Source organism: Helicoverpa armigera, chromosome 9 (assembly GCF_030705265.1).
Source record: "Helicoverpa armigera isolate CAAS_96S chromosome 9, ASM3070526v1, whole genome shotgun sequence".
Lineage (NCBI taxonomy): Eukaryota > Metazoa > Arthropoda > Insecta > Lepidoptera > Noctuidae > Helicoverpa > Helicoverpa armigera.
In genome coordinates this window covers 12,673,317-12,686,995 of record NC_087128.1, presented here as the reverse complement: position 1 = coordinate 12,686,995, position 13,679 = coordinate 12,673,317, and positions in this window count along the sequence as shown.

The following is a 13,679-nucleotide window of genomic DNA, read 5'->3' as shown; positions in this document are numbered from 1 at the left end:
TTGCTTCCGTTATGCTACTCTGACTAACGCAGAGTTTTGACCACACGTGCAACATTATTAAGTCTACATATTTACTAAATAATTTAGCCGAGGCATTCTGAAATAATAATCTGCCATCAATTTGTTTTTAAGAGCACAAGGGAAGCTTCCATTTCTACGTAATTGGAACCCAAAAACAAGCGTGTAATTTCTTAAAAAGCAGTAAAAAATCCATATCAATTTCACATTGACAATCCAACCAAATATCGCACAGGTTTGTATGCGACCAATCACAGCGCTTTCACCGGGAAATTATAATACGTTGTATAATGACATTAGCCGGCGTCAAAGCGGCCGTCCGGACCGGACAGCCGGCGGTAATCACGTTACGGACCGTACACGATCCAGTTTGTAATCCATTAAGAAGGACTCTAATTGTGTTGCTTTTGCTGTATAATTTTTATTATTGTTTGTAAGGTTGTATTTAAAATGTTCTCGCAAAGTTTTCTAGGCATGTATTTTTTTTGACTATTATTTTCAAACGACTTCCTGAAAAGGTAGAGGTCCTCATTTCGTTCGAAAAGAACTGAACCCGCTTTAGACCAAAAATATATATTTTTTTAAGTTTTTCAATGGAGAATTTCTAATCTCTTCGTTCCTGGCAATAATTAAGTACTATCAAGTCATTAGGCTTAATAAGTATGTCGTGACAACTTTACTTTCACTAAACTTGACTTTACTTCAGTAATCTTATAATGAAGCGTCTGCCCAAATAAATTAGGGATATTTTTATCACCCGTCTTACTTTCACAGGATCAGTATGACAGTTTATCCTCCAACGCAAAAAAAAAACGAAAACGATGACGAATTTGTTTTATCACAAACTTCGTTAACTTCGAAAAATATTTTCTTTGAGAATTTCCTATAGGTTATAGCAATTTCCTAAGCCTCTGGAGACAACCAGTGAATACTTAAGTTATTATATACCACGTATAGTACATAACACTCATATATTATGACGTACATAAAGCTATGAGTACATTTCGCTGTTCGCGTCAACTTTAATTTTAATGTGTCGTAAAACTTCTCCGTGTGCGGTCATCTTTACGAGTGGACAGCTAGAGGTGTGAAAACGCTTGGGTAAATATCGATACTTTTAAATAACTCCTAAGTAATCGTCAAGAACTCTTAGTTGAAAATTATAGATTTAACTTAATTAACGCATTACCCTTCATGTAAGCAAGTAAACATGATATACAGTCATCGTTAGATCAAAGGGTTTGCCAAAGTTTGGGCATTAATCACAGCTCATAGTCGAGCGGTAAACCATTGCGATGTACATTAAACTATTGCGAATAAGCAAATAGTCTGAAACTGAGACCGCGCATGACTAGTTCGCAATAAAAGTATTGCGAACTAGAACATTGTTTGCATACAATCTGCAAACTCGCAGATTAATGTATCTGCACTTGTTTCCACGCCAATAGTTTCAATAGGTAGTTTATTTGTTCAATGGAACTCTCCGCTATCTAACTTTTTCAATCAGTGCAGTTTGTAATATTTTTTTTTCATTTCCACGCTATAACATCTGTTTTTTTTTTTTCGTTTAAAACAAATGAACTCGGGCTGAGTATTGCTTAATAATGACTTGCATTGGACTAATTTAAAAATATCTATTTCATCATGTTTAATTGAAAATTTTCAAAAAGGTTTTATACGACTATAATAGATGCCGCTCAACTGAAAGCAGTCCCCGGAATAACAAATGAATTTATGATAATGCTAGAAGATCCACAGCGGCGATTACCACGGCTCAACTACTCCACATTCGGCCCCTCCCGGTCAACGCATTAACTGGCAAACTATCGATAAACACTATCATCGATAGCGATAAATCAAAGTATGGATATGAAACAGCACTATTGTATTGTGCTAGCCAAATGGAATATGAATTTATGGCATTTCTCATTCACCTTAACACTTGTTTTATGGGGATAGTGGATCTTAAGGAGTTTTATTGCGTGCCCAGTGCAGTAGGGTATTCCTATTGGAATGCGCGGTGGCAAGGCTTTTACCATTTTTTCTGTCATCGTGAAAGATGATAGGTGGCTGTTGAAACGACTTAAAAAGGTACTCATGGAGTGTTATTTTCTTTTGTGATTTTACACTTTTATGTGTCACTAGCTTTTGCCCGCGGCTTCGCTCGCGTTAAGAAGTGTTATTATTAATTAGGTATGGTTTTTGCGGCTTTACTTTTGTTTAGCGTGTGTAAAAAATTAGGGCCTACAAAACTTCTTTGTACACAATATTCTTTACTAATCTGTCATTAGGCGCTAAAACAATTAAGTTATTGGGTGAACTTACTCGTGAGCAAGCAACATAAAACTGTGTTTAATATGTCAGTGAGGAAGGCAATCCGCAACAACCAAACAAACAGATTACCTACAGTTCAGTTTGAAGGTTTTTAACTGGCGGAGAATCTTAACACCGCGATTCAGAAATGAGACGAAAATGCACAGCGCCATCTAATAGCGGTAGGCAGAACTTCTCAACATTCAGAACTAAACATTATTTTGTTCGTTCCATTACGTACTGATAGGTTCAAACTAATACATTTTACATCAACGCACAGCTGAAACCACTGGATCGGTCCTGATTCGTCATCAGGACTTCTTCATAAAATCTAAGAAGATGTATACAAACTTTCATCCCCTATTTTATCCCCTTAGGGATGGAATTTATCAAAATCCTTTCTTAAGGGTTGCCTACGCCATAGTAGCTTTATGCATGCAAAGTCTCAGTCCGATCGGTTTAAAATTGACAAAGTTTCATACAAACTTTCATCCCCTATTTTATCCCCTTGGGGGTAGAATTGATCAAAATCCTTTCTTAGCGGATGCCTACGTCATAACATCTACCTGCATGCCAAATTTCAGCCCGATCCGTCCAGTGGTTTCAGCTGTGCGTTGATAGATCACTATGTCAGTCAGTCAGTCACCTTTGAGTTTTATATATTTAGATTTAAAAGAGTGCTCTTTTATGATCTCAGTATAATATCAGGCCTTAATCATTGGAAGGATTTAATAGTTCCATTTTTTGCTGGGACCAAGTAAATGCATAATGTGCGTCATAGGAATATTTTATCTCAAAATCTCGACACCAATGATGCTACTTAATTAAAACCGTTTCCTTACAATTGCATTTTGGACGTCGTATAAATATACTCAGGGATTTCATAATTTATGAATCATTTTAATTTTTATCTGTAAATTAGTGCCTAAGTTGGAATAATTTCTTATATCTGCCTGTCTTTAAGTATCTCTCATAATAAATTAAACTGGTATAATTCGTCAAAGTTTTTACTGAGAATTATTTATATAGGCACTTCGCTGCAATGATAAAACTTAATGAAACATTATATTAAATGTTCAAATTAAACTCCACATAAAATAACTTGCAAAATTAACCGGAGATAAAAGCTCCGTATAATAAAAGGATAAATTAAGGTTTGAGAGAAACCTCGAATCATTAAAATACACATACATATTTCAATCTTACTAATATTTTGTAATGAAAACAGGATACAATGTATATATCTGGAAAACTGACTTGCTATTCATTTCTTATGCAGAAACAGATAAAACCCACAGAAGCTGGCTGGCATTAAAATTATAATACTCGTATATTCCTATTATCATCGTTTCCAATAGCTAACCTTATGCTATTGTACAGTTAAAAGCTATACATATAAAACTTAACGAGAACGGAAATCAGTTCGATATAACTTTACGGGTCTTTTGTACAATTTTCCTCCTTAAAATTAAATTTCATACTTTAAACTTAACTGGAGTGCTTGCACGAAACTTATAATTATTACTTTTATAACTATAACTGCATTGAAAATTCTACTTATTACGAAGAACATGCCAACTGTTAGAAACTTTGAAAATTTGCTGAAATAAATTACTAGTACCTAATATTTGTTTTTATCACCCACTAGCCATTTTCCCGCGGCTTCACCCGCGTCTTGTTTGAACTACTGCCTATACCGGGATAAAATATACAGCTTTCCAACAGTAAAACATTCTTTGAAATCGGTCCAGTAGTTTTTGAGTTTATCCATTAGAAACAAACAAAAATACTTCTTCCTCTTTGTAATACAAGTACCTATAGATGAATCTTAATTAAGAGTCCTACTAGTGCAAATACAGCACAAAAGCTGTCTCCTACTCCGTGCATATCGTATGCAATCAGCAGTTAGCACATAGTATATCTCAGTGATGCATAGCGACTGCACCTCTGTATGCACGTGCAGTTGGCATCGGCGCCAAGTTCTAATGCCATGAATAAATTTGTTCGGCTTGCGAGACGGATCCACTTGAGCCTAGTTTATTATATTGCAGGTATGAGGTTTGTGAATGTGGATGAAGCTTGTGTATTAATGTGCTTCTTGTTAAGCTGAAGAATAAGTGACGAATATTTATCCATGTTTAGAAGTTAGAATTAGATAAAATCTGTTTGAATCGTAGTTTTCTCAATTTCATAATAATCAGACAAAGTGGATAAGTTTCTAATAGATCGGTATTGGTTGTTTTCTGGTTTCCAGGCTGGCCTATCTGGTTATGAGGCTTTGTAGGTGTAAACTTTACAAATAATGAAAACTTTATAACTAAGTATGCTGACTATTAAAACATGAATATTAATATTAAACCTAAAAAAGGACCTGAATTGAAATCTTCAAATTAATATTCAATTCCCAAAAAATCTGATTAACGCTAAAAACTAGACTTGATTATCATTTGTCTTTCGCACTAATAAAGACAAATGAATTTTCTCTGAAAATGGCACATTGTTCCTAAACTTAATTTGTAGATTTCAAGACATTTTTGAAGATTATGGTTTTTCTAAGCCTGATGAATTAGTGATCGTTTCTTTTGAAACTAAAAAAGTTAAATTTATAAACCATTCATTTCAGATTCCAGCTTCATTAGATTTCTAAGTACACCATTTTTTCTGCTGAATTACAAGAATATAAAAAAGTTAACTTGTAAACAAAAGACTGCAAAATCTATTTTTAGATCGTAGTATCTTCAAAATCCGTGTAAACCGGGAAAAAGTAAAAACTAGTAAAAGTTTTACAACGCACCTAATATCGACGGGACCCAGCGGATTTACGATTGAATCGGAGATCATAAAGTGGAAAGAATCGCTTTTTACAACACTAGCCAAGAACCGTAAAAAAGAAAATACGGAAACGTGCATTAGCACCATATCGGGGTAATTTGAGTTCAGATTGGCACGATGAGACTTGCTTTATTTACGTGCACTAAAATATCTTAAACATGATAGGTAGGTATATCTAATCAGATTATACTTTAAGAATTTTAAATTATCTGAACAAAACTTAAACAATTTCCAAAAATATTTTTCCAGCGATCGCTTATTATGTTTTTTGCTCACTTCCATTAACTTTTAATTTTTAATTGGAAGTTATCTTTTGCAATCCATCAGCTGCCTACAAATATTAAAGTAAGTTATTACGAACGGCTGAAGTTTACATAATTAATTATACACTTTGTTGAGAAGGATTTAAAATGTTAATGTATTACAACCGGCAGTATAAAACTTCACCGGCTTTTAAATAAGAGGAAAAACGTCTTAATGGAAGGAGATCAACTGGGGGCGCTGAGCTGCCCATAAATTGTTGGAAAATACCACTTAAATGAGAACAAACAGATTTGTGAGTGCAGTTAAAACTGAATTAATTGACGGAACAACGATGTGTAATAAAACGACAAAGTCGTGTCATAAAGAGGGATATTATTGCTACAGGGTACAATATTGTATACAAAAATATCCAAGTATAGGACGTCTATACAGTATTAGTTTCAAGTCTTAAAAAAGATCCCATCGTACCTACTGTAAGACAATAAAAATCATGCTGTCACGGTATAGTAATAAATAATTACTATCTTTATCATTCGAACGCGGTTCCATTCGAGTTTATGCACTTTGTTCTTATTACAAAATCCCATATCTAGAAGCAAATCTATTCCTGGATATTGTTGATCTTATCTCAAAATCCAATTTAGTAAGCAAATCTGCCAGATAGGTTACTAATTTCTGAGAATCTAAACGATATAATACTAACTTCCCAGTTAGCACTGAGCAAGCAGTTACGACTCAGTACACGTAATTAAACTGTGACGCAACAGACAAATAACAAAGTCTTATTACGTGACATAAACTTATACACTCTAATCAAAGTTCAGAAACTTCGAGATCAGCAAATAATTGAATATCATTCATAAGTTTTCTTTATTTTCGAGAATCACGTGCGAAGGTTTTTGTCCTTAAAAAGGACGTCTGTTACCGAGTGTCCCGACTGTCCCCTATAAATTGTGGGTCCCAGTAATGGTGTCTTTATAGTCAGCCTATTTATTTTTTGTGCATTATTTAAATGGCTTGCAGAAACGAATTGTGGGTCTTATTTATTATTCTAAATCGGGCTGCACCGAATGCTGTTATCTGAAGTTGAAGTATGGTAAATAGGAGAGGACGAAAATATTTAAGTTTATATCAAGATAGTGTCCCTTTGCCAAAATTAGAATGGCCAATAACATCATCCTCCGAGCCTTTTTCCCAAACTATGTTGGGGTCGGCTTCCAGTCTAACCGGATGTAGCTGAGTACCAGTGCTTTACAAGGAGCGACTGCCCTGCCTGACCTCCTCAACCCAGTTACCCGGGCAACCCAATACCCCTTGGTTAGACTGGTGTCAGACTTACTGGCTTCTGACTACCCGTAACGACTGCCAAGGATGTTCAATGACAGCCGGGACCTACAGTTTAACGTGCCATCCGAAACACGAGTCATTGGTGTCTAAGATATACTTAGAAAGTACATACAAACTTAGAAAAGTTGCATTGGTACTTGCCTGACCTGGAATCGAACCCGCGCCCTCATACTCGAGAGGTTGGTTCTTTACCCACTAGGCCACCACGACTGCAATGGCCAATAACATGAAACAGAAAATGGCTATACTATATTTTGATAGGTACTAGAAAAAATTGGCTTGCTATAAGTACTTATATTCTATTAACGCTAAATCCACTTGCTTATTCTCTAAGCACTTGCCTTCAGTTTATCCTTATCGGTACCATTCCAGTGCTTTTCAGCCGTTGTAAAATAACTCAGCCTGTATTGTTCACAGGCGAGCACAAAACCTGTTTACCTAGGACGAAGCATTAATATGCTGTGCAGTACTCTACTCACGGACTCGACTTGCGGCCAGACGGTCCAATTCACCAAACTATCCAGACGCCTTCATAGCCTCACATAACTCAACCCATAATAGACTCTATAGCAAAGCACTTAGGGTTTAAACTCTTATAACTATTTATATAGAGCCTAAACTAATTACCAAGTTAAGTTTGCAGCTGGATTGGTCGTTGTTGAAAAGACATAAGGTTTACTTTTCAGTGGCATGTGTGAGAATAGTTTGGGCAATTGTGAGCTTAGGGCATCTACACACATGTTAAATAGAAGTTTCCAAAGTTTATAATTGCAGCGCTATTAGGATATAGATAGGATTTATAAATTAATCTAGGTTTTGATATCCACTATCCACTTGTGTGAAGTGCAGTTTAGAAGTTTGTTGAAACTGCTTTTGTTTTTAATTGTTACGTCCTTGGTATCTGGTAAAACTTTGTTTCGTTCAATTTTCCATGGGAATGGGTAGTTTTCTTACTTTTATATTACTGTTTTGTATAGGTTTTTAGGCCGTTATTTCAGTCCATTTGAAATTGAATGGGAAAACTTTTTACTACTTAACGTAACATGAAAACAACAGGAAATCCACGTGACAAACAACATACCGAAACATAAAAAAATCATAAACATCAACAACTTAGTACATGCGTACACGCACAAGTGATACGCTAGGAAACATGCTCTACTTGGCGACGTCCCATCGGCCATTAATTTCATTCAAGTCATTAATTTCCCCGCACGTCCATTGGCTTCCTGCTGTTAGTTAAAATGCTCAAACAAACGAGACGAGACGCGGACATCGCGGGGCAAGTAGCGTGAAATGTTTATGTCGCTGTTTTTGTACCCAAACATGTCACAACTTGTTCGTGTTTAGACATGTTGTTACATACGTTAGTCACAAGTTTATCAATTAAGTTCATGTTTTATGTGGGAATATATTTTGGTAATGAAGTAACCCTAATCTGTCACTTCAGTACAATTTCTAACATCACAAACTATTTTTATTGAGAGAGATACTTAGGTACATAAATTAGCAAATAAGATAGTCAAATTAAAAGGTGGCATTAATTTATGCAGTAGCGATCAAACACATTTTAATTTTATCACCGCAGAAAACTTTACTAATTAATCATTTTTCAATGTAATAAAATTAAACTAAGTGTAAAAACATCAAAAAACTTGAGAACATTTTAGTGTTTTTGCGTTATACTAATGCTAAGGACTCCTGTAATATTTCATCAATGTTTTTAAATACTGAATTCAATCTGTAATTACGGACTAATTAATCTTGTGACTGTGGCCTTTCTAATTGGCTGCTTCGATTTATTCAAAAGCTTTAGTCACGCTGACATCCGTCGACCCCTAAGTAGAGTACCTTTCAGATCCACTCAATTGGAAAATAAAAACAGATTTCAGAAGATCCTTTTTGCGTCAAACATTTTAGAATATATTAATTAAGGTTGAATAATATTTTGGTTTAAAATGTGGTCTGAAAATGTAAAAATTCTGTTTTAAAATTTTATTCCAGAATTTATTTAAATAATTTCAAAAGGAAACAGTCTCGGTGTGTTGGATAAAAGCCGTCTTAAGATCAAAAGCTGGGTTCGACAAAGGCGTGACATCTCGGTGCAGCTGAATATCAATAGGAAAGGAAATAGAATCGTCTTGTATGTGTCCCCTATCCACTTAAAGCGAATGTCTTTGCTTTAAATAGACACATCTTGTATAAAATGTCAGCGAACATTTTCTAAACGAGATAAAGGTGTCGGAGCGGATAAAGACGTCATGGCCTGATGTTTTAGAAGGTTTTTAATGTATTCACAAGATTCTTACTTGTTCTTCTCATCTGTTAATGGAAAATAACAACTTCGATCATTTTTATAATTTCATCTGATCAACTGTGGTTTTCTTGAGTGGCAAACATCAGTACCTACACCTTATAAAAAGGACAATTTAATACTGCAATTTCCTATGAAACAAGTACTAGTATCCAATAATATCCTATTGCTTCTCTCGCGCAAGTAGCCCCGGTGACAAGTGACAGTCTGGCACACGAGCTCAAGTGCTGCTCACCCCGCGGTCGGCGTGATAGCAGGAAATAGGATTTGCGCTCATACTAGCACAGGCACTTTGTGTACTGTGTTAACAAATACACACTGGGTTCGCAAAATGCAGCGATCTTGTATGTTTATATGTTATGCTGCAAGCTTTAGGTTATATGGCTCAGTATAGCCGTTAAAAGGTACCTATAAGGGAGATATAAAAGTAATAGTTACAAGCTTAGTTTCCCAAATAAGCACATTACATGGAGATATGTCTAAAAACGTATAAACATAGAGCCAACTTACAAGAAACTTAATTTAATTTTAGAAGCAATTTATTACCTTTCAATAAGTCAACGCCCTGAGTACTTATATTTTTAACTCATAGGTAACAACTATATCAAACTTCAAGTGTAAAACCGCAGCGTTTATTTCACCCAGTGCGTACCTCAACCTACAGGCTCACGAACGGAAACGCTTGTATTTGTTATAAAGGTTATAAAGAAGTGTTTCAGCGCGGGGGCGATTAATTGAACACCACCGGGCGGTGGGGGTGATGTACCGGGGTTGGGGGGTATTGTCACACCCTGTGTATGTCGTCGTGTGGTGTATTTGCAGACTATTGTATTAGGGTACATTCATGGGGCGATCATTATTTGCTTCGAAATAAATTGAATACTAGTAAGTATAGGAAATTCTGATTTTGTGAGATTGGAATAACCATATCACGCAGTTCAAATTATGAACAAAACGTTAGTTGAGTTGCATAGGAATATAAACAGTAGTTAGCTGTTACAATTCATGAATTAGGTTTGTATTTCTGAAGATACACACTTTGACACGTCTAAATTTTTTAAACTAAATGAGACCGGAGGAAAGGAAAATTACCTACATTTCAAAAGCCCCAGAATGTCCAATCTGTTCTATTCTCCGCTGATATGGAGTGACTCACAATGAACAGGAATTGACTCCTCAGTATGGGTGCCATTAAATTTCCCATGTAATTAATCAACCCAGATATCAATTTATCTTTCTTAAACCTCGCTGACAGTTTGGTTGAGAGCGTCTGCCGAATAAATTAAAATGAGTTTCTTACAAAACACTTCCCATATTAAATCTTGGAAAGAAAAGAGAATCTACATTATAAAATGGTAGCTAAAGTAAGGCTTTAGTAAAGTATTTTTCGGAGATTTTTCTTTCAAAAAGTAAGTAATAATTTTGATAGCTCTATACACTGCGTTTCCACTGTGCAAGTTTTTATCACGCTGACTACAATTATTTTCTTCCCAAAAATTGCAATATCAGAAAGTATTCGCCTTTATAAAATAAAAAAACCTTTAGGAAAACAGGATAGTCCTCCTTAACACAATAACTCGTGTCATAAGGGCGCGTGTCCAACCAGTGCGGTGGAGCGTACCCACTAATGAGGTCGCGTCGTTAGCAGTGTGCGCGCACCTTTATCCCACCTTCCGCCGCGTCAGGTAACTGATCACGGCTTTGTGATTATGACAGGGAACTGATTGCTTGCATCTTAATTGATGTTCAACAAGATTGTTGACTGAAAGGCTAGAACGTTTCTTATCTACATCATTAATTTTAGCAAAATTTTTCAAAGGTTAGCGGCTTTTTTCATTAAAGTCTATCGAACTGTACCATACAGATATTTTTAGTCAGCACACCTGTGTGTATGTCACTAAGTGTCCTGTGCACTTATGATTCAACACACGTGCTAGACTTTTCATTTTCTTGTCAAAAAGTCATTTCGGTTTAAATATCCTGTAACAATTAAAGGTACCGAGCTATATTAATCTCTTACTAGGTTTATCCGTAACATTTGGCAATTTAGATGTCCCACGTTTTCCTGTTCTGTATTCATCATCATCCTCCGAGCCTTTTTCCCAATCATGTTGGGGTCGGCTTCCAGTCTAACCGGATTCAGCTGAGTACCAGTGCTTTACAAGAAGCGACTGCCTATCTGACCTCCTCAACCCAGTAACCCGGGCAACCCGATACCCCTTGGTTAGACTGGTGTCAGACTTACTGGCTTCTGACTACCCGTAACGACTGCCAAGGATGTTCAATGACAGCCGGGACCTACAGTTTAACGTGCCATCCGAAACACAGCCAATGGTGTCTAAGATATACTTAGAAAGTACATACAAACTTAGAAAAGTTGCATTGGTACTTGCCTGACCTGGGATCGAACCCGCGCCCTCGTACTTGAGGTTGGTCTTTTACCCACTAGGCCACCACGTTTCTGTATTATTGCTTTTCAATTAATCAAACCTACGCAATCGTGTTACGAATTTACCAAAAGTCAATGTTCAAAGATTATCGACATCAATTGGAGTTTTACTTTATGTACGTAAGTATCTACATATACAAACTTGGCATGCAAGAGTATATTTTACCTCCGAATTTCAGGTAAAGAACCGTTTAGCAGGATTTCAACTCAATCCTGGCCGTTTTTTTACATCCAATTACAACTGAACAAAACAGCCACTTGTACCAACATAAGAAAAATTAACCAAAGCGTTGTTGAATATAAAAACAAAGGGAATACTCAGAAAAATTACACACAATTAGCGAAATGTGTTTGAGCGGTAAAAAATGGCGTACAATTAGCTCCCCCTGGCCGAAAGTCTGCCTTCTTGAAGGCCTATTATTGCGTATTGTTGTTTTAATATTTAACGAAGAATTGTAGCTGTGTAATGTGACCCTAATGGGCATAATCGTTTGGGCTTTTGGTAATCGTACGTGTAATTAGTTGGTATGTACAATTATTATTATTTACTTAGATGTAAAGTAGAAGTAATTACTACATAAATGCGATAATATCTCTTTAACCTCGTGTGTAAGTTATAAATGACAATTATCTTTTCATTGTTATTACAGGGTACTCGTATATCCTGGCTGCTTCCCTATATTACACGATTAGCTTTATGAGCACAAGAAGAAAGTCAATAGGTAGGTACATAGATATTTGTGTTTATCAAAATAAATACGTTATTTTCATCAATTCATAAATTAAGTTAGTGGTTCCCATTTATTTGGCATTCTGTCTGTCCATCCGTTTCGGTAATGACCCACAGGCCATGTTGCGGTCACCTATATGGTACACCATATTTTATTACAGCAATAATTTTCAAAAGCAATGTTATAAATTATGCAGCAGTATTTATGATCCCATTCTATACTAAACATACATATTATATTTAGGTAGTAGTCTAAAAAGTAAACAGGTACGAATTGGTCCAATTTATTTATACTCAAGAAACCTGTTTTGTCTTATTTGATTTCTTTTATTAGAATTCCAGAACTAAGGTATTACGGCACTTATTTTGGGAACCACCTTACACCCACATTCCTGTAGAAGTGTAGACCTATTATTACTTCACACTTATAAATAGTAAGTAAGTAGCCATCTCAGGGTCACAATTAATTAACCGAAAACTAACCTCTGGGTCCCCAAACAAGTGAATTAGCGCAAACTTTAGCCAATCGTTAATCATTTGAGCGATGTTTTTGTACGCCCACGCTCCACGAACCTTATATAAACTAACGCTGTTACACTAGAGTCTGCCCACGGACTCACTCGTGTTACGTAAATAAAACTCTTAGAAAATGTGCCAAATGAACCGATAAGAAAGGTAACTTAAGGAACTCCTACGGACCACACGTAATAATATAGGCCAATTTTATTTAAGTACTTATAAAACCAATTCTGCCATAGTGTAAATCCACATGTACTTATATGGATTAGTATTATAAGTATGACTAATTATCTACGGATCGTGTTAATACGTGACACGGTGTATATAGGCCTACTGGATTATTTTAAACCGTTGCTAAGCCGAAGCAAATCTAATCGAAGAAGAATTCTAAGAAATAATTAAAAATGAACCGATGTTTCTTGTCTTTTTTTGCCTTTGTAGCATTTCTTTTTCCGATAATAATAGAACAAATTCAACAATTACCTAATATCTGTCTCCAGCACGCTTCGCCAATATTTTTCATAATCATAGCCGCCATATTCGAGCTTTGAAATTACCTGAGTTTAGTCTAGACCCCTATTTAACGATTCCATTCGTGTCTGGGTGACAAATTCGCGATCCTTACTCAAAGACCCTCAGGATTTGGGGTCAAAGTGACGAGGGTCACCGCACAACTATTGAGAATTTGCCTACGATAATATTGTTAAGTTACGGTACTTTTATATTGGTGAAAATGTCAATTACACGTATTGTAAGTATTCGTAACGTGAGTGCTATACAATGTTCTGTGCTACGAAACCTGGGTGCTACGCCGTAGCTATTTCTAACGAACTTGTCATGAAAATGTACCTACTCGTTATTCAGTTTAATATTATAACTACATGTTAAGACTA